The sequence below is a fragment of the Mytilus galloprovincialis genome, chromosome 3 (genome assembly GCF_965363235.1).
Source record: "Mytilus galloprovincialis chromosome 3, xbMytGall1.hap1.1, whole genome shotgun sequence".
Classification (NCBI taxonomy): domain Eukaryota; kingdom Metazoa; phylum Mollusca; class Bivalvia; order Mytilida; family Mytilidae; genus Mytilus; species Mytilus galloprovincialis.
In genome coordinates, this window is record NC_134840.1 from 85839970 (window position 1) to 85863722 (window position 23753).

At 31.4% G+C, this 23753-nt stretch overlaps 1 protein-coding gene across 1 annotated transcript in view; it reads right to left on the minus strand.

Moving 5' to 3' along the window:
- The window catches only part of LOC143069227 (interferon-induced protein 44-like), a 90274-nt gene that overhangs the window by 26462 nt on the left and 40059 nt on the right, over positions 1–23753 (minus strand). The gene's annotated exons all lie outside the window — the stretch shown is intronic.

The following is a 23753-nucleotide window of genomic DNA, read 5'->3' on the forward strand; positions in this document are numbered from 1 at the left end:
TATAAGTAAATGTCAGTATTCTGTTCAAAAGAAAAGAATACCTTAGTTGAATTGGGCAAAACTATAAGGAATTTTCTTTGCTCAATCTTTTTCAATTTCGTAATGTTTTTGGCCTTAAACTTTTTTGTATTCGAGTGTCACTTATAGTCTTTTGTAAACGAAACGCACGTCTGGCGCGAATATAAAATTGCAATCCTGGTATTATGAGTTTTTTTGCAACCACTGAGTCGATGTCACTGCTGGTTGAGTTTTTATTCCCCGATCTTAACACCAGCCCAGAAGTCAGCACGTCTGTGTTGACAGACTTGAATTATCATCGATATTTTTATAATTCTTATAATATCTGCTTAAAGTTCTTTGAAGTTTGAAATACTTACCAGACACAAGTTGGTTCCTTTTTCCTTTTTCCTTTTTCGATATTCAAATTTTGAAAAATATTAGAAGTCCAAACTGAATTTTTTTTTTCCTTCAAAATTTTGTTTCCTAAAAATTTTTTTTTCCTCAAAATTTTTTTTCCTCAAATATTTTTTTCCTCAAAATTTTTTTTCCTCAATTTTTTTTTTCCTCACTTTTTTTTTCCTCAAAATTTTTTTTCCTCAAATTTTTTTTTTTCCTCAAAATATTTTTCCTCAAAAAGTTTTTCTTCAAATTTTTTTTGTCATTTCCTTATTCGTTTTCTTTTTCCTTTTTCGATTATCATCCTTTTCCTTATTCGATTTTCTTTTCCTTATTCGGTTTCTTCTTCCTTTTTCAATATTCATTTCCTTTTTCGGTTTCTATTTCCTTATTCGGTTTCTATTTCCTTATTGGATTTTCATTTCCTTATTCGATTTCCATTTCCTTATTCAATTTTCATTTCCTTATTCGGTTTCTATTTCCTAATTGGATTTTCGTTTCCTTATTCGATTTTCATTTCCTAATTTCGGTTTCTTTTTCCTTTTTCAATATTCATTTCCTTTTTCGGTTTCTAGTTCCTTATTCGGTTTCTATTTCCTTATTGGATTTTCATTTCCTTATTCAATTTCCATTTCCTTATTCGGTTTCTTTTTCCTTATTCGGTTTCTTTTTCCTTATTCGGTTTCTTTTTCCTTTTTCAATATTCATTTCCTTTTTCGGTTTCTATTTCCTTATTCGGTTTCTATTTCCTTATTTGATTTTCATTTCCTTATTCGATTTTCATTTCCTTATTCGATTTTCATTTCCTTATTCGGTATCTTTTTCCTTTTTCAATATTCATTTCCTTATTCGGTTTCTATTTCCTTATTCAGTTTCTATTTCCTTATTGGATTTTCATTTCCTTATTCGATTTCCATTTCCTTATTCGATTTTCATTTCCTTATTCGGTTTCTTTTTCCTTTTTCAATATTCATTTCCTTTTTCGGTTTCTATTTCCTTATTCGGTTTCTATTTCCTTATTTGATTTTCATTTCCTTATTCGATTTTCATTTCCTTATTCGGTATCTTTTTCCTTTTTCAATATTCATTTCCTTATTCGGTTTCTATTTTCTTATTCAGTTTCTATTTCCTTATTGGATTTTCATTTCCTTATTGGATTTTCATTTCCTTATTTGATTTTCATTTCCTTATTCGGTTTCTTTTTCCTTTTTCAATATTCATTTCCTTTTTCGGTTTCTATTTCCTTATTCAGTTTCTATTTCCTAATTGGATTTTCGTTTCCTTATTCGATTTCCATTTCATTGATTTTTATTTCCTAATTTGGTTTCTTTTTCCTTTTTCAATATTCATTTCCTTTTTTGGTTTCTAGTTCCTTATTCGGTTTCTATTTCCTTATTGGATTTTCATTTCCTTATTTGATTTTCATTTCCTTATTCAATTTTCATTTCTTTATTTGGTTTCTTTTTCCTTTTTCAATATTCATTTCCTTATTCGGTTTCTATTTCCTTATTCAGTTTCTATTTCCTTATTGGATTTTCATTTCCTTATTCGATTCCATTTCCTTATTCGATTTTCATTTCCTTATTCGGTTTCTTTTTCCTTTTTCAATATTCATTTCCTTTTTCGTTTTTTTTTTTCCTTATTCAGCTTCTATTTCCTAATTGGATTTTCGTTTCCTTATTCGATCTCCATTTCCTTATTCGATTTTCATTTCCTAATTTGGTTTCTTTTTCCTTTTTCAATATTCATTTCCTTTTTCGGTTTCTAGTTCCTTATTCGGTTTCTATTTCCTTATTGGATTTTCATTTCCTTATTCAATTTCCATTTCCTTATTCGGTTTCTTTTTCCTTATTCGGTTCCTTTTTCCTTATTCAGTTTCTTTTTCCTTTTTCAATATTCATTTCCTTTTTCAGTTTCTATTTCCTTATTCCGTTTCCATTTCCTTTTTCGATTTTCATTTCCTTATGTTTCCATTTCCTTTTTCGATATTCAAATTTTGAAAAATATTACAAGTCCAAACTGAATTTTTTTTTCCTTCAAAATTTTTTTTCCTCAAATTTTTTTTTCCTCAAATTTTTTTTTTCCTCAAAATTTTTTCCTCAAAATTTTTTTCCTCAAAATTTTTTTTCTCAATTTTTTTTTTCCTCAAAATTGTTTTTCGTTTCCTTATTCGTTTCTTTTTCAATTTTCGATTATCATTCCTTATTCGTTTTCTTTTTCAATTTTCGATTATCATTCCTTATTCGGTTTCTTTTTCCTTATTCGATTTTCATTTCCTTATTCGGTTTCTATTTCCTTATTCAGTTTACTTTTCCTTTTTCGATTTTCAAATTTAGAAAAATATTACAATTCCAAACTGAATATTTTTTTCTTTCAAAATTTTTTTTCCTCAAATTTTTTTTCACAAGACTTTTTTTCGTTTCCTTATTCGTTTTCTTTTTCCTTTTTCGATTTTCATTTCCTTATTCGGTTTCGATTTCGATTTTGAAGTGGCTGCTATTTTGATCGGCTGCTAATAGGCTTTAATTTGGTGTATAATATGAGCAGATGGGTTAAGGCAGTCCGTTCAATTATTCAAAATAAGCCATTTCTCAAAGTTCATGCGTATTTCGATATTTAAGTCCGTCGGTACTCTTCTACTAGAGGTTTCCCGATTTGCTACGTATCTGGTACGGTTGGTACGTAACTCAACGGTTAGTGCTGTTTTGGAGAAATCATTTAATGAAATCAGAATGAGGTCATTTCATTCATCATGATAACATCAAAAGAATTGAAATGCATATCAGCAAAAAAACTAGCTTCACGTTTTATTTGATAACGATTTCAACGTTTCTAGAACACTTTGTTTATGATTCCCTATGAAATTATTTAGTGGTACATAAGGGAATGAATCAAACAGACCTTAAACGAACTGAGTTGACATGACTTTGATATTCTAAATATAGATTTGCGTTTGTGATTGGTATTGGTATTATTCTTTTGTTTCTTATCTATATTCGTTAACGTGTCAAATTTGTGTTAATTTCATTGTATAATTATTTCTTGCATGATTTTGAAATTAGACATTAAATATTAAACAATAAATTTCAGTCGTTTCATCAAAAGATTTTGTTTAGATGATTGGAAACCTGAGATTTTGCATTGACTCAGTGAGAAAACGACACTCTTCTCATGTTATTTTTTTATCAACAACTTGAGACTTTTTTCTTGAAATGCATTCCAAATAAAAGTAACTGACAATTTATTGATAAATAAGACATATTTGCCTATTCTATCGTCGATGAAAAACACCAATATAAAAAGGAAGATATGACATAATTGCCAATGAGACAACTCTCCACCACAGGCACTTGTCTGAGGCAAGTGCATGTGTTCTCCACATGAGACCAAATGACACAGAAATAAACAACTATTATAATAGATCACCGTACGGCCTTCAACATTGAACAAAGCCCATCCCGCATAGTCCGCTTTAAAAGTCTCCGAAATGTCAAGTGCTAACAAATTTCAAACAAGAAAACTGACGGCCTAGTTTATGTACAAAATATGAACGAAAAACAAATATGTAACACAGCAACAAACGAGAACCACTGAATTAATTTACAGTTTCCTGACTTGGGATAGGCACATATACATACATAATGTGGCGGCGTTAAACATGTAACTTTGACAGTGGTGTAAAAGTACAACATAAGAGCGAACTATAAAAATCAGTTGAAAAAGACTTAAGCCTGACTTAACTCAGATCATGAGATACAAATAGAAATACACCTTGCTAAAACACAAAGTGTACGTGGCCTGGTACATATCTGAGAGTTTTTCCAGTTATTAACAGCTAGTTCAAAGCCAAAAACAAATAATAAACGAAATCATGCATCCTAGACTAAATAATTAATCATCATAGAATTAAAAAGACTAGAATAATTATTAATTAAATTGTACTGACATTGTATTCTTTAAATATCTTATAAACGATCTTTTAATTGAAGCTTTCCTTCCACTTTTATTGGTAAAATATCGCATACGTGTGTATTACGATTTATTTTGAAAATGCTGAAAATATATTGATTGATTGATTGTTGGTTTCTCAACGTTCAGTGGCAAATATTTCATGAATATTCAGGACGAGAACAATTTAACAATAAATACAATAGGTAGGTCTCGTAATAATTGAGGCCATCCGGGATGATGATCAGGGAAATTTTGACTGCCACAGGAAGATGATGGTATATTGGATAGGGACATGAATTTTGCCTTGCATCAGGTAACCTACGAACCCCTCAAAGAGTTGTTGTAAGGGTTCTTAACGTACAAAGAGCATGCCTTTCTCTTAACACGAGGCATCGGACTTAATCTATTTTAAATATGTATTTGTTTCTAATAAAAGGCATAGTTTCAGCTTTCGCGTATGCAGTACGCATATGTTGTACTATGTTTAAGATGAAACTCACAATTGGTTAATTTAATAGACCTTCACAGTCCTTGTTTTACAGTTGTAATACAACAACTAGAAGTTTATAACGACTGGCTATTAAAACATCCAATTGTTGTATTAGAATTGTGAATTTAACAGACCTTCACAGTCCTTGTTACACATTTCTATTAAAAAAGGTTTAACATTGGTTAGAGGTATAGGGGGAGGGTTGAGATCTCACAAACATTCTTAACCCCGTCGCATTTTTGCGCCTGTCCCAAGTCAGGAGCCTCTGGCCTTTGTTAGTCTTGTATTATTTTAATTTTAGTTTCTTGTGTACAATTTGGAAATTAGTATGGCGTTCATTATCACTGCACTAGTATATATTTGTTTAGGGGCCAGCTGAAGAACGCCTCCGGGTGCGGGAATTTCTCGCTACATTGAAGACCTGTTGGTGACCCTCTGCTGTTGTTTTTTATTTGGTCGGGTTGTTGTCTATTTGACACATTCCCCATTTCCATTGTCAATTTTATTTGTATTTATGTTTATCATAATATACATTTTCAATAAGGCCGATTTTATATGTTAAAATAGCTCTTATTCTATCATGGTTTTGAAAGCCTACCCCAAAAAATTGCCAACTTATTCAATTTAAACTGTTGTATCTGTATAACAGGCGATTATTTGAAAAAAATATGAAAATATTTTATTTTTAGCTTGTTTATGTCTGTGCAATTTCAAGGGAAATAAATCTTAATCACAAACCGTTCGTTACAACGGTTACTACTTGCAACGGTTGTTTGAAAGCATAATCGAGTACACACAATGTCGTTTGTTATGAACGTTGCGAAATATATTGATTATATACCGTTTGTTCCTCTCTTAATACGCTTTCGAATGAGGTATAAAGTTTATCTGTAAATACGGGCTGAAGGGTCACAGTAGTCCATTCAATTATTCAAAATATCCATTTCATTATTCAAAATTGGCTATTTCCTAATTTTCACGCGTGTTTTGGCATTTAGGTCCTCCGTAACCCCTCTAATGGTCATTGCCGCACATATTGTTTATTATCAGTGTATTTCTCTATCAATAAGCTTTTTATTGGTGTATAATTTTTATCGTAATTAGGAGCTGACGGGTTGCAGCAGTCCGTTCCATTATACATTCAAAATATCCATTTCATTATTCAAAATTGGCTATTCCTTAATTTTCACGCGTGTTTTGTCATTTAGGTCCTCCGTGACCCCTCTAATGGTCATTGCTGCACAATCAACTTGTTATATCTTTAATCAGAGGATGAAGAATAGCAAAGGTCCAGAGAAAATAAAAAAAGACAACGTAGAGTATTTTAATTTTGATATATATATATATATGTTTTGGTATTCAGGTTGTCCATAAATGGAATTTCTTTTAAAAATAGTTAAGAAAAAGCCATAAGTTTATATCCTCCGAAACTAAATAAATAAATGAAATTAAAGATTTACAGAGTGTTTTTTTTATAATAATTTGAATGATCGTTTGATAACACTAAAATGACGAATTTAAAAATACGGAATTTAGCTATTTTTATTTCACTATTCACCGCTCCAACTTGAATAATGAAACTTAAACTATTTCATCATTCATTACTTAACATTGAATAGTGAATAGTGAACTAGTTCATTATTCATTATTGAATTTTGAATTTTGAATAATGAATAATGGACGTACTTTGAGCGCGGTAAAAATGACAAGTATGATGGATTTTTTTCTGTGCCCGGTAAAAAGACCACCTACATAATGTAGTGTTCGAGTACTTCCCAGATCTATGGACAAACCGACAGGCAGGACGGAACACTCTTAGTTAATCATATATACATACCACCTAAAACTTCATTTTTGAGGGATTATATATATACATACAACCTCTAGTAACTTATCCTGTATTTCACTTTAAATGTGTCTCGTTTTATACTAATGTATAAGTGAAATATTCGGGCAATCCATGACAGATTTTGCCAAGTAGTTGTCAAGAGAACAGCAATAAAGACGCTGTTTCTTTACTGCAAATGTATTGTGTATATGTCTTGATTTTGATGTCGGGCAAACTTATGAAAGAAAACGGAAACACAAAAATCAGTATTTTTTTTTAATTTGTTAAGGCGCATAACCCTAGAATGGTATAAATGACGCCACCAAAATTCAAATGTGATCTGTATTTTGTTGTAATACGGATTGTGTATAAGTTTCTTAACATTTTGTTGAGGCAAACTCAAGATAAAAGAACAAAAACTAATTTCTTGACGTACGGACATACACACAGACAAACATACCTGCCAACTTTTCAAAATGCCCATGGGGGATTTATGTGCCAGATGGCTAGCATAGTCTCACTAAACCTTCAAGGGGCCTTCAAATATATTTTAATGCTGTTTTTTGGCTTCTTCATACTTTAACAAGCCTATAGCCATTGTTAGAGTAATTGTTTTGTTTAACATTGTGGACAAAATTGCTCTTTCAAAATTTCCATTTTGGAGCCTCCATGGGGGAAATCCCCCGCAAATAGTGACAGTTGGCAGGTATGGACAAAGCTGGAAAAACTTAATGCCCCCGCCACTATAAGTCATATTTCATTGAATAACCCGATGTTTTCATCACTTAGTAACGATAATTGCTATCTATATCCTATTCTTTTTTATTTATATAAAGTTCCGGAAAAAATTTCCCTAACCGATATTAATCAGAGTCTTTTAAATAACTAGAAGGAATTCCGATCTATATATAGAAAATTATTGACCTGGCTACTGAGGTTGTCATTTGTCGCTTTTGTAAAAGGAGTAAAAAACGGGGCATGTAATATCAAAATCGGGACTTATGATACGCTGGCATTTCATAATCTATCATGTATTGTTACGTAGGGACATTTGTTCTTACGAAACAGCTTATAAATGCAAATCTTATACAGGGGCAGATCCAGCCATTTTAAAAAGGGAGCGGGTTCCAACTATATGTCCCTATTCAAATGCATTGATCGGCCGAAAAAGGGAGGTTCCAGCCCCCGGAACCCCCTTCTGGATCCGCCACTGTTACAACATTTTGATGTTTCATATAGACTTTCCAGTTCGTTTTTCATTGTATACTAGAAAGATCTCATTTTTGTCTGAATTGGTGAATCCTTTTTTAACGATAAAGAGTAATAAGGAAATGAAAATTGAATAAGGAAATAGAAACTGAATAAAGAAATAGAAACCCAATAAGGAAATGGAAATCTAATATTATAACAATGAAATAAAAACCCAATAAGGAAATAGAAACCGAACAAGGAATGAAAATCGAATAAGGAAAAAGTTACCGAATAAGGAAATGAAAATTGAATTAGGAAATAGAAACCGAATAAGGAAATGCAAATTGAATAAGGAAATAGACACCAAATAAGGAAATAGAAACCGAATAAGTAAAAAGTTACCGAATAAGGAAATGAAAATCGAATAAGGAAAAAGAAACCGAATAAGGAATGTTATTACATTGGTTGCAATGAATTACATTGATTTCCCAGTTAAATAAAAACCGATAATTTCACATGTGAAATAAACGTGGTTATTTCACTCTCTGACGTCATACAATAAGTACCGATTATCAGGTTATCAGCATGTTGATATCGTAAAATATCAGCTGCGAGACATAATATGAAGCTTTTTGTTGAGTGAGCGTAGCGAACGAGATCAACAAGCCTTCATATAATGTCAAGCAGCTGATATTTTACAATATCAATATGCAGATAATCTGATAATTGATTTATCGGGCTATATTTGCGTGTTTCGGAAGTGTTTTCTTTGTTTCACCAGCACACAAAAGATGACTTGATAAGTTCGGGTCAAAGTTATTAACGTCGGTTCAAACATTATGACGTCGCTGATATGTTAGGGTCAAAGTTATTAAGGCCGGGTCAACGTATTTGACGTCACAAAGACATGATACGGAATAATATTATTAATTTGTATATTTTAACAAATTTGATTCGTTTAGGGATAGTCACATGTTAAACTATATTTTCGAAGGTAGAGAGAAAACGGCGGATAGCAAAAAGCATATTGTACGGCAAAAAGCATATTGCACGGTTATTTTTAGAAAATATAAAAACCGATAAACTTTGTGACGTCATGTATTGAATTTCAGGATATTGTTAAACGATCTTAACGTTTTGAAACAGATGATATCTGTGATCGATTATTTGACGGAAAAAATCTTCAAATACTTAAGATGACAAACAAACAAAAAAAAGCAATTGAAATAACAACTAATAGTTTGTATTGTTAAGGAGACAATATGATATCTATAAAATTCCAACAAAATCAAATGACGATTTTGATACAAATATGGTCGGAAATTAATAATATATCAAATATAGCCTTTGTATGAGGTCAATACAGGATATATCGACCCAAAGAAGTATATCGACATAAATAAGACAACTTGTGACCGAACGCCGCTATGGATTAAACTCGTGCTGCGCACTCGTTTAATCCATGCATCGTTCGGTCACGCGTTGTCTTATTTTTGATATACAAATACGGCGATTAGTTATACTATAAATAATCGAAAAAGGAAAAAGAAAACAAATAAGGAAACGAAAAAGACTTTTTGAGGAAAAATATTTTGAGGAAAAAAAAATTTGAGGAAAAAAAAATTTGAGGAAAAAAAAATTGAGGAAAAAAAATTTTGAGGAAAAAAAAATTTGAGGGAAAAAAATTTTGAGGAAAAAAAATTTTGAAGGAGAAAAAAAAATCAGTTTGGACTTGTAAAATTTTTCAAAATTTGAATATCGAAAAGGAAATGGAAACTGAATAAGGAAATGAAAATCGAAAAAGGAAATAGAAAGCGAAAAAGGAAATGAATATTGGAAAAGGAAAAAGAAACCGAATAAGGAAATGAAAATCGTATAAGGAAATGAAAATCGATTAAGGAAACGAAAATCCAATAATGAAATAGAAACCAAATAAGGAAATAGAAACCGAATAAGGAAATAGAAACCGAATAAGGAAACAGAAACCGAAAAAGGAAATGAATATTGAAAAAGGAAAAAGAAACCGAATAAGGAAAAAGAAACCGAATAAGGAAAAAGAAACCGAATAAGGAAATGGAAATTGAATAAGGAAATGAAAATCAAATAAGGAAATAGAAACTGAATAAGGAACTAGAAACCGAAAAAGGAAATGAATAATGAAAAAGGAAAAAGAAACTGAATTAGGAAATGAAAATCGAATAAGGAAATGGAAATCGAATAAGGAAACGAAAATCCAATTAGGAAATAGAAACCAAATAAGGAAATAGAAACCGAAAAAGGAAATGAATATTGAAAAAGGGAAAAGAAACCGAATAAGGAAATGAAAATCGAATAAGGAAATGGAAATCGAATAAGGAAATGAAAATCCAATAAGGAAATAGAAACTGAATAAGGAAATAGAAACCGAATAAGGAAATGAATATTGAAAAAGGAAAAAGAAACCGAATAAGGAAATGAAAATTTAATAAGGAAATGGAAATCGAATAAGGAAATGAAAATCCAATAAGGAAATAGAAACCTAATAAGGAAATAGAAACCGAAAAAGGAAATGAATATTGAAAAAGGAAATGAATATTGAAAAAGGAAGAAGAAACCGAATAGGGAAAAGAAAATCGAATAAGGAAATGAAAATTGAATAAGGTGGAAATCGAATAAGGATGATAATCGAAAAAGGAAAAAGAAAACGAATAAGGAAATGAAAAAAAAATTTGAAGAAAAACTTTTTGAGGACAAATATTTTGAGGAAAAAAAAAATTTGAGGAAAAAAAATTTTGAGGAAAAAAAATTTTGAGGAAAAAAAAATTTTGAGGAAAAAAACAAATTTGAGGAAAAAAATTTGAGGAAAAAAAAATTTTGAGGAAAAAAAAATTTGAAGGAAAAAAAAAATTCAGTGTGGACTTGTAATATTTTTTCAAAATTTGAATATCGAAAAAGGAAATGGAAACCTAATAAGGAAATGAAAATCGAAAAAGGAAATAAAAACCGAATAAGGAAATAGAAACCGAAAAAGGAATTGAATATTGAAAAAAGAAAAAGAAACTGAATAAGGAAAAAGAAACCGAATAAGGAAAAAGAAACCGAATAAGGAAAAAGAAACCAAATAAGGAAATGGAAATTGAATAAGGAAATGAAAATGAAAATCCAATAAGGAAATAGAAACCGAATAAGGAAATGATAATCGAATAAGGAAATGGAAATCAAATAAGGAAACGAAAATCCAATTAGGAAATAGAAACCGAATAAGGAAATAGAAACCGAAAAAGGAAATGAATATTGAAAAAGGAAAAAGAAACCGAATAAGGAAATGAAAATCGAATAAGGAAATGGAAATCGAATAAGGAAAATAAAATCCAATAAGGAATTAGAAACTGAATAAGGAAATAGAAACCAAATAAGGAAATTAATATTGAAAAAGGAAAAAGAAACCGAATAAGGAAATGAAAATTGAATAAGGAAATGGAAATCGAATAAGGAAATGAAAATCCAATAAGGAAATAGAAACCGAATAAGGAAATAGAAACCGAAAAAGGAAATGAATATTGAAAAAGGAAGAAGAAACCGAATAAGGAAAAGAAAATCGAATAAGGAAATGAAAATCGAATAAGGAAATGGAAATCAAATAAGGATGATAATCGAAAAAGGAAAAAGAAAACGAATAAGGAAATGACAAAAAAATTTGAAGAAAAACTTTTTGAGGAAAAAAATTTTTTGAGAAAAAAAAAAATTTGAGGAAAAAAAATTTTGAGGAAAAAAAAATTGAGGAAAAAAAAATTGAGGAAAAATAAAATTTGAGGGAAAAAAATGAGGAAAAAAAAATTTTGAGGAAAAAAAATTTGAGGAAAAAAAATTTTGAAGGAAAAAAAAAATTCAGTTTGGACTTGTAATATTTTTCAAAATTTGAATATCGAAAAAGGAAAAAGGAAAAAGGAACCAACTTGTGTCTGGTGAAATACTTAGGGTTTTTTAACTCAGAAATAGATTACCTTAGCTGTATTTGGCAAAACATTCAGGAATATTTGGTACTCTATGCTCTTTAATTTCGGTCTGTATTTGACTTTTAATATTGTTTGATATCGTCTATCGTCACTGAGTGTTGTGTAAACGAAATGCCCGTCTGGCGCAACTATAAAATTAAAATCCTGTTGTCTATGATGAGTTTATTTGCAAGTTACAGTTTTTCAAAACATGGTTTATAATAAGACCTTTTAGCTTATCCTATATCAAAATCTGTCAATACACTGTTATTAATGATTTGATTGCATACGTGCTAACACTTTCACTATTATGACACATTCATTTATCAAGATTATACATCACATATTGTTGAATTATCAGATAAAAACTAACGAAAGTATTTTAATTATATGTGAATGATGTTCACATGGCATATCATCTTGTTAAAAAATTCGTACTAAAAACAAACAATAAAAACGAAATATAGTTGCATTAAAACATTTAAAGTGCGATTTGACTGTCCTGTGCATAAAAAACACACACATACACACATTTCGACCTATAATTGTTTATTTGGAAAGAGAGTTGTTTAATTGGCACTCATACCACATTTTTTTCATTTTTATATATGCAGTGTATGTAAATTTCGGATTCTAAAATACCATTTTCACTGTATACATATGCCGAACATTTCTAATGTAGAATGGTAAATAAACAGATGAAAAAAAAATATTTTTGAAGAAAATGAAGAAAAATAGTTCACATGTATATGTTTAGTAATAAATAATACAAGTTGGACAAAATAAGAGATGATAACGGAGTTTCATCGCGCCAAAAGCCTTCCATACCTGAAATTATATCCCAAAATAGGTGAATATTTAGGTCGTTTTACTAACAAATCGTGCAGGTGATTAAAAAAAAATAGCAGGAAAGATGTAGTTGCAGAAACATATTCATTTCAACACAATTATTAATGTTGTATAACGTAGAATAGCTTTTCTTATTCAGTTTGTCCATATTGAATTGAATTCCAATATGATGCTATATTTATGCGAGTCGTATTAACTGTTGAATAATGATACGTTACTTTCATTTTCGCTGTAGAGCGATTCATTAGTATTGTATATGCGGTGCATTTTCACTGTATGAATTTTATTCATTTTTATGCATTCAATCCTAATTAAGGATTTTATAGTGCTGACCTTGAGAAGGCAAGTTTGATTGAATACTCAAATAAATTCAATAGATATCTATTTCAAATGTAACACATTGTAGTCATAATATAACAACATGTGGATCATTTAAGAGTTGAAAGTGTTTTTAAATTAATGAAAACACATTAAGGTCAAGGATCATTCAGTAAATGATCAGTTCATAGATTAAACAAAAAAAAAACTCAAAAATATTGAAATGTACCTCAGAAAATGTAGAATAAAGTATTAATGTCACCGACTTCATTTAAAATTTTCTTATAGGGTACTAAATTACATTGAATATATAGAGAAAATCAATATCCAATGCTATGACACTTGATCACTAAATACGTTCATCTATCATGTTTATCGATATAGAATGGGATAAAAAGGGATAACAAAAACAATAACACTTTTCTAATCCTTTTTTATAAATCAATTTTTATGACCAATATCAATGACGTTTAATTTACTAAATCTAACCGTATATCTAAAGTAATAGGTTTTTTTTAATTTTTGGTCCGGTTTTAAATTTGTCCACAGGGTTCAAAATAAAACTTGAGGTTCTTCTGTAGGCTGATTCTTCTTAATTTTTGGCCCATTTTACAAGTTTGTGGGATCCAAACTGTATACAAATAATTACATTAGATGTATGTTTCATTACTATACGTTATTCTGATTGGCTAACGGCACATCATGTGTTATTCCTTAAGCTGTTGTATCACTCATTAAAACTTCTCATTCATGATGACACGAGGTCCCACAATAAAGTGCACAGGTAAATGAAATAAAAACTTGATAAAAGGCATGTTTTCATGATCCTATAGGTAAAAATGTAATTATAAGTATTGAATGCTTTTTTTGTAACTTTATAGGGTTGTAAAAGCGTTGACCGTGCGCACATTTTAAGTATGAAGCGCTTCCGCGCTTCATACAAAATGTACTTCGGTCAACGCTTTTACACCCCAATAAATTTACAAAAAAGAGCATTCAATTCTTAAATAAATTCTTTTGAATTTCAACAACAATTGAATATTTGGGTTTCTTTGGCATGCTGAATCTCACCGTGGTTTTAAATTTGGGATTTGGGGATTTTTGGATTTTTGTCCAAGTTATCGAAATGGTCCACATTGAAGTCCAAACGGTCTAAAATTCATTTTTTTTTTTTATTTCATCAAAAATGAAGTCTTGCTTGAATGTTGTGTACATCTTACCCCAAACTATTCAGGGTTCGACCTCTGTCGTAGAATCAAGGGTGCTCTAAAACATGTATCAATGCAAATTTATCAGTACATAGATATAGGAAGATATTGACAGAAAAAGTTTGCCCAACACAACTTGACTTATATTTCACGCTTTAAAACTTTGGATAGTTGTCACATATCGTTTCATTCTATACAGTAAAGTAATGCAAGCAACAATCGAGCTTAAAGCTATCTTTCCTTCAGAATATGGACATTGAAGCATTTTGGGGCTCAACAGTTAGTGCAGCGGCGAAATATGAAAAGACGCTTAGTTAAGGAGTTTAATGCACCCAAAGAACACACACCTGGATTTTTTTTTTAAAAAAGAAGACATGTTAAACTTATATTTTAAACATGCAGTAAGAAAATCGTATGGTCGAATATCCGTAAAAATGGCTTTTTAGAGCTTTATGTAGTGTATAAAAAAATTCACTGATACACTAAAATGTTAATTATTATTACGAATCACAATATTTCGGCTATTTTTTAATTTGATAATGTAAGAATATATAACTGACGATAAAACTAGTCAATGATTGTTTTAAAAATATTTACACCATCAACATTTTAAAAACTGTTTTATTTCAGTAGTTGTGGTTAACACGATTTTTACCAGTTTCCGTTAAAAACAGGATAATTATAAAACTCTTCATTTGTGTGTATTTTGGCATAAATATACACTTTGATATTTACTTTATACAAAACAATTTTCGTTTGGAACATTTCTTCTTCGATTTACAAGAAATTTTTGTGTTTTGAATAGAACACATCAATCTGTTACACAATTTATATAATTCCGGAATTACCGTCCGGGACGTTTATTTTTGTTTAATCCTCACTCTGTTCAGTCTTATCACTGTACAAGCCAAATGTCGATTAGCATTTCACATTGAAATTGTTTGATTAATATCAGTTTTAGGGTTTATATTTGTCTTTACACTAGTTTTATATTTGCTTTGTTGTTGATTTTATTGTTTTTTTGTTATTTTGAATACCCAGAGTGGTAATATATTGGGTTTTTTTTATCATTGTTTACATTGTGTTAAGTAATCGCTTAAAAATATTCCAGATCTGTTGTGAAAATTTTCCGGACAATGTCACAGTTCGGTAAAACTTACCCCAACAAGTGCCAAGAGAGGGAAATCTTCCTAAGATTGGCTGGAATGCATTATTTGTCAGATTAAAGCCCGGAAAAATTATATATTATCACTGACAAAGGCAAAGCTAGTTTCATTGAAGCTACTTAACTACGGAAAGATCAGATATATTTGTAGAAGAGTTGTGTTCTATTAATCAATTGTTTTCGGAAAATATTGATGTCAAATACCATAGGTCTTGTTGTAAATCTTATACCAGTAAGAAGAATCTATCTTGTTATAAACAAGAATTTATGGAATCGGAGGAGACTAAAGGTGGTGCTAGCATTTTTTCACCTGCTGCAAGCACATTTAGAATCACAACTCGATCAAAGTGGTATTCCTGTATTTTTTGTTAGAACAAAACTTACAAAAAAGATGCTAAATTGCACAAAGTGGAATCAGAAGACAGAATTAAGAACATATTTGAGGCAACTAGAAATAATTCGGATCTTGAAATTGAGTCAACGGTTTTACATGAACATTTTACTTTATCATTCGGCCTGTATAACTAAATATCTACCGAAAACACCCCAAAAAGTAAAAGCAGAATCTTTGGACCACGATACTGCATTTGTGAAGCTGGTATCAAAAATTAATTCAGACCTGATGGTAAAGCATAAGGCTTTTATGATGTCCACCTTGCTTGAGAAATTTCGTTTCTTGCTTCCACAGGACTTTGCTGACAAATACACAACATATAAATTGCAAAATAGGTTAATGAATTATTACGGCGCCGCAATTTTCATACAACCACTACAAGGCCAGGGTAAATCAAATATCATGTTCAGCAGCTCAATATTTGTCGGTTGCTGACATTTTTGATAGATATGACATTCAAAATTCCACCAAAGCTCTGAACGGGAACGTCGATCAAAGTCATTTTTCAATCCAAAGGTGTTTCAAGTAATCGAAGGAAGAATCATTCCAGACTGGAAAAAAATTCTTAGTTCAGGTGAAAACAAGCAGTCACTTATAAAGTTTCTTGGTGAATTCACTTTGAAATATATGAAAGAAATAGTTGTCTAATGGATGGACATTAACTGTACCTTGCTGGATCATTTCCCAATCCAGAAATACTAGTAGTGAAAATAATAAGTCCCAAAGTCCCAAAGGTATATCAGATTGCAGTGAATTGTCAAGTACACAAGAAGAGGCAGATACACGTAATATCCTGTATGCATTGAATGCTGAAAAAACTGTACAGGGAAAACGGTATAAACGGTCGCATTATTGTAAAGTCTCCGGATAGGGACGTGCTAGTACTTTTAATACATTATTTCCTACAGATGACTCATATATCTGAATTGTGGTTTCAAACAGGAATGATCACTAGCATTAAGGATTGTCGGCGTTATATTCCTGTTCACGAGCTGTGTGGGTCGTTAAATTCAGTTTTGTGTAAAATCCTACCAGCTGCACATGCTATTATAGGATGTGATACTACATCGTCTTTATTTGGCATAGGCAAGAAATCCATAATAAAGGCACTTAAAGAAGCGCCTGTTGATTTCAATTACTTGTCCCAGATATCTTTATTAGATATAGAAGATTCAGTAGCCGTCAGTCGGAAACTCGTAGCTAGGCTTTATGATCCTAAAGGAAAGTCCAAACGCTGCCATAATAATCTGAATAGTTTCCGGGTGAAATTAGCCACATGTAAAGATTCTAGCTTGGTCCGACTCCCTCCTTGTGAAGCATCTTTCAAACAGCACGTCCTTAGGTCTTATTTCCAAACCAAAATCTGGATGCCTGCACATATTGCCAAGTCTGTTATTGCATCGCCTCTACAGTTTGGTTGGAAAGAAGGAAAGTGTGGTCTTGAACCTGTCTTGTTTGAAGGTCAAATGTCATCTGACTTCCTTCAAGATTTGGTGTGCACATGCAAAGGAAAATCAGTTTGCAGTAAAAGTTGTCCTGTACTGAACTTTGTCAATGTCAAGCATCAGACCTTTGTAAAAACATCACTACACACCTGGCAGATTTAGATGATGATAATGATGCTTGATTACCTGACCTCCTTACGTCTTATTAATGCTAATTCTTGCACACACTTGTTTTGCTTTTAGTTTTTGTCCACCTTTTCTGTTGATTTAATATACGTTTAGTTTACTTTGACACTGAAGCTATTTCCGTTTATTATGAAAGGACGATCGGGCATTCCGAATAACTATTTACACCACTGGGTCGATGCCACTGCTGGTGGACGTTTCGTCCCCGAGGGTATCACCAGCCCAGTAGTCAGCACTTCGGTGTTGACATGAATATCATTTATATTGTCATTTTTATAAATTTTCTGTTTACAAAACTTTGAATTTTTCGAAAAAACTAAGGATTTTCTTACCCCAGGAGTAGATTACCTTAGCCGAATTTGGCACAACTTTTTGGAATTTTGGATCCTCAATGCTCTTCAACTTTGTATTTATTTGGCTTTTTAACTATTTTGATCTGAGCGTCACTGATGAGTCTTATGTAGACGAAACGCGCGTCTGGCGTATAAAATTATAATCCTGGTACTTTTGATAACTATTTACACCACTGGGTCGATGCCACTGCTGATGGACGTTTCGTCCCCGAGGGTATCACCAGCCCAGTAGTCAGCACTTCGGTGTTGACATGAATATCAATTATATGGTCATTTTTATAAATTTTCTGTTTACAAAACTTTGAATTTTTCGAAAAACTAAGGATTTTCTTACCCCAGAAGTAGATTACCTTAGCCGTATTTAGCACAACTTTTTGGAATTTTGGATCCTCAATGCTCTTCAACTTTGTATTTATTTGGCTTTTTAACTATTTTGATCTGAGCGTCACTGATGAGTCTTATGTAGACGAAACGCGCGTCTGGCGTATAAAATTATAATCCTGGTACTTTTGATAACTATTAACACCACTGGGTCGATGTCACTGCTGGTGGACGTTTCGTCCCCGAGGGTATCACCAGGCCAGTAGTCAGCACTTCGGTGTTGACATGAATATCAATTATATGGTCATATTTATAAATTTTCTGTTTACAAAACTTTGAAATTTTCGAAAAACTAAGGATTTTCTTACCCCAGGAGTAGATTACCTTAGCCGTATTTGGCACAACTTTTTGGAATTTTGGATCCTCAATGCTCTTCAACTTTGTATTTATTTGGCTTTTTAACTATTTTGATCTGAGCGTCACTGATGAGTCTTATGTAGACGAAACGCGCGTCTGGCGTATAAAATTATAATCCTGGTACTTGTGATAACTAGTGGCACCCGTCGTGTTATTTGCGAAATTACAACCCAGTGATTTGGTCTCATTTGTAAGTTCACATTAGAGTAGAAGATGAAGGTATTATGATTACGATAACTGGAACATGTTGGAATACAATTGATTAAAAGTAAAAGATTGATATTTGTATATATGTTCAAATGATTATTTTTTTATAGTATTGATGCTTTGTCGCTTAGTCCGAGCCCCCAACCCCCACCCCCTTTCCGATTTTCCTTTGACTTAAGTGTGAGTTGATTTGAAGAGTCTCATTTTTTAACAAAAAAAGTATTAGTTTTTTTATTTGAGCGAGCCTGCGACATAAATGTAGCTGCAGTGAGACATAACAACGGCATCGAAAGTGGCGTTATTTCGGGACCTTTTATAGCTTACTATGGGGTATGGGTTTTGTTTATACACCTAATCGCTATTTATTCCATTCCGGATAAGTTCTAAAATTACACAACTTTTTCATCCAGTTGAAGCTATCTGGGACCCTGTTTAAACAATTCACCATGCATAATACTTTTTAATGAGACCTGTTTAAACTACCGTAAATACTTCAAACAAAATATTTCTTAACTTCAATTTTAATTTCGAAAAAAGTGGATCATACTTTCTCAAAGTTTCTTGATGATCTCTGTCTAAAGTTTTTCCTCCCTCAGCTCACTGCTGATGGCCTCCATTTTCGAGCCGCGTGACCTTAACAGGAAGTTGTATAATGACTGTTTTTCCAGGAATGGACTAAATAGCGATAAGGTGTATTGTTGAAAACCATACAGTTTTGTTTTAGTAAAATAAAACCGACTTAAACTGTTTTGACATGATAAATTTATAACCTACTTGAAGTGTTTTAAAACTTGTATAGCAGTTTTTCCTCAATATCAAGAAAAAGGCATCTACAGAAAAACATTTTGTCTTATTTTTTTGACCGATGAATGTACAGCCGATCAACATTACGCTTTTCCACTGAAAGCAGCAATATCAGGCGAGACACAGCGTTCCTTGGACTTTTTTATAAGTTATATGGTTCTCTACTGACCCCATACGGATCCATAGAGTGTTAGTAAAATCCATAGGGGGTGAGGCCCGAGGCCAAGTCCCCTTTGAATTTTATTCACCCTCTATGGATCCGTAGGGGTCAGTAGTTAACCCTATAACGAATTTATCGGACGCTGGATTTTTTTCTGCGGCGTTTTGTTGAAAAATAAACAATGAAACACAACAACATTAATAGATGACGTCGCCATTAACGCGTCATGAACCCCTTATGAAACTTACTAACCTCATACAGTCTCATAGGAGGTCACGTCTTGACGGCGTTTAACCAATCACAACGTGATAATTCATCTGTGGTCCGATAAACAAATATATTATAATACTGTTTCTATTTGAAAACTTAAAGATCAAATTACAGGACCAAGTGGTTTGGGGATATCCCAATTATGTCAGAAATACTGCAAAATTTTTAGGATTTTATTTTTTTATTATTGTCTGCCGTTCCTCTTTTTCATACCAAATAACTCTGACCACCCACTCGAACTTTAATTTGATTTTTAACTTTGGCGATACCCACCAAAAGCACATTAAACAAACGACATATTGAAATCTGTTAAAAAATAGAATTTTTTTTCACATTGTGCATGGTGGCCTTTTGTAGCTGACTATAGGGAATGTTGTAGGCTGTAGGGTTGCATATAAATGATTTCTTACATCCACTGCTTTTAAACTCTGGTGAATAGTTGTCTAATTGGCAATCACACCACATCTGCTTTATTTCAACTCCTATGTTGCGTTTTGTATACTGCTATATTGTTTATTTAGTATGCATATCCCGGAGCCCTCTTTTCGGAAGCCCGAGCAAAAATCCTTATTCCGCGACAGAAAACTTAATTACGATCTCAAAAAGACATATAAAATAGCTCGAATTTCAACTCGAAATCTAATTAATAAAAATCAGATTTACTTGGAATTAACTCAAACTCTTTCTCAAGAAGTAATTCAAATTCAGAGTTGTAACTAGAATTCCGCCTTTAAATGTGACTCAAACTCGAAGTCCACTCGAAACTCAATGCTATTAACTAAAACTTTAATTATAAGTATGACTTGAATTCGAAAACTAGCTAACAGTTTAACTGAAACAGTAACCCAAACTTTAATTTGAACACTCATTAGATGGATGGCCAAACACATCAAGGTACATACAGTAAGGAAATATATCTAAAAAAAGAACAGTTTTTTTCAGAATTGGTCACGTGGTTATACCTCATCAAGCAATGGGACAACCACATCAAAGAATGACAGAACCACATCAAAGAATGACAAGACCACATCAAATAATGAAACTAACACATCAAGTAGTGTAAAATGGTCAAATTTTGAAACATCATTACGTAATGTTAAAACCATATCAAGAAAAGACAAATCATAATTACGAAATAACAAAACCACATCATGTAATGATACACTTACGATACGTTAAGTTACATACACATCAAGTATTGGTAAAACCACATTGACTTATGACACAACCATATTAAATAATAGTGAAACCACATCTAGTAATGACAAAACCATATTGAGTTATGACAAAACTATATCAAGTCAATACGAAACCATATCGTGTAATATCGAAATATCATTAAGTAATGACTATTCCATTTTGAGTTATATCAAAACATCATTACGTAATGTCAAAGCCATATCAAATAAAGACAAACTAATATTAAGTAATGATAAAACAACATAAAGTAATATCAGAGTTCCGAATAAGACAGTTCTGGCGTTCCATACTCATACCACAACTTATTTTATATATTCAACATTCAAAGAACGCTGTGTGTATCACGCAGAAAACAATTCTAATATAAAGAGCTGCCAAATCGCCTGAAATATTTGGCAATCAGAACAAAGAAACCAACAATAAATCGATTTGTTTATAAACCAGCAACTACCAAGTTATTCATAATAGATTTCAAAAACTCTAGAATTTCCTATCTACTGCAATATAAATCCAAAATAGTTACTTGAGAAAACTGAAAACATAAACGTGTTATAAAGTTCTATGTGCGAAGGTATGTATATATGAGGGGGCTCGAATTAGCTTTCATTTCTTCTTTTACCCTTTGTACATGTTGTACTTGCAAAGCCTTGGTTTGAGTCGGTTTTATAAGTAATGCCAACTGATAGCAAACATACGAAAAATTAATTAAAAAGATATTTAAATTATATAGGAGTGGCGAAAGATACCAAAGGGACAGTCAAAATCAGAGATACAAAATAAACTGACAACGTATTAGTTTTATAAATTGCCTTTTATTCATAGTAAGATATATTCCTTTCGAAATCAGATGATTCAAGTAACTTTTTTTGTATTACAAGAGTTGGATTCCTGGTGAAGCAAAAGAGAATAAAACCCTTCCTAACAGTTTACCATCGAAAGCTGTAGTATATGCAGTAGATTCGAAAATCCTATGTTTGCGCTATTTTAATACATTTTTTGTCATTTTGCCTTATTGGTATATATGTCGCGTACTATTTTCAGAAAACTCTACAGCTACCTCAATTATACACTGATCGTACAAAAGGCCAAGTTGTTTGGTAGTTTGATTTATTGCTGTCAAATTTAAGGATTAATGAAAAGCTTTAAAAAAGCTAGATTTTTCAATTCGGGGTGAATAAAGATACACTCATACAACTTTACAACTATCTCAATTATATAGTGATCCTAGAGAATGCTAGGTTGTTTTGTGGTTTGGTTAATTGTTGTCAAATTTAAGGATTTAATGTATACCTAAAAAATGACTTGAATTTGCATGTCGGACTAATTCAAATTAACTTGGATTTTCGCAAAACTATACAGCTATCTCCGTTAGATATGGACTCACTGATTTCCAGATTGTAATGTAAGTTGGTGTATTGATGTCAAATTTAAAGATTTGAATGATCAAAGTAATTCAAGCTAGAATTTCCAGTTCATACTGAAATCAGAAATTCTATATTTGTTTATAATTTTTTCAAAACAACTTGTATTTTCATCAAACCATATAGCTTTTTAAGTTATATATTGATCTTAAAGAATGCCAGGGTGTTTGCTGATTTTGTTTGCTAGTATCAAATTTAAGGATTTAATTGATAGATAATTAAATTAGCTAGAGTTTTTAGATCCAATTAAATTCAGATAGTCACCTTTAATTTTTTTCATTTTTTTTCCCAAATCAACATGGTTTTCGTCAAAATTTTCAGCTATCTTTATAATGTATTGATCTTACAAAATGAAAGGTTGTTTGGTAGTTTGGTGTATTGATCTCAAATAATTCAATAACAACAAATTGTACCTTCTGCTTTTAACAACCGCAAAATAAAGGACTGTGTTGATAGGTAAAAAAGCTAAAGAACATAGTTTTGACGAAATTCAGATTGATACTTAGTTAAATTTAAATACTTAAATTTGACAGCAATAAAAAAAGAAGTCAATAACCTGGTATTTTGTAAGATAAATATATAATTAAGATAGCTTTAGATTTTGAGGAAAAAACTATTTAATTGAAAAAATAATTCACAGGTGACTCTCTGAAATCAGTCCGAACATAAAGTTATAGCTTATTTTATTACATATCAATTAAATTCTTAGACTTGACAGCAACAAACGAAAATACCAACCAACCTGCAATTCTTTAAGATAAACATATAACTTAGATGGTGTATAGTTTTATTAAAATCCAAATTGATTCGAAAAAAGATATAAAAAATTTAAGATGATTCTGAATTTAGTGGATTTGAAAAGGTAATTTAAATAATGCAAGATCACTATCTGAAAAGTCTTGCTTTTTACCTATTTATTTATTTCTAAAATTCATAGCAATGAAAGAGGGACAAACAGATACAAAAGTGACAGTCAAACTCTTAAATCTAAAACAAACTAACAACGCCATGGCTAAAAATGAAAAAGACAAACAGGCAAACAATAGTACACATGACACAGCATAGAAAACTAAAGAATAAACAACACGAACCCCATCAAAAACTAGGGGTGATCTTAGGTGCTCCGGAATGGTAAGCAGACCCTGCTCTATATGTTGTACCCATCGTGACGCTTATGTGAGAACAAATCCGGTAAATAGTCTAAT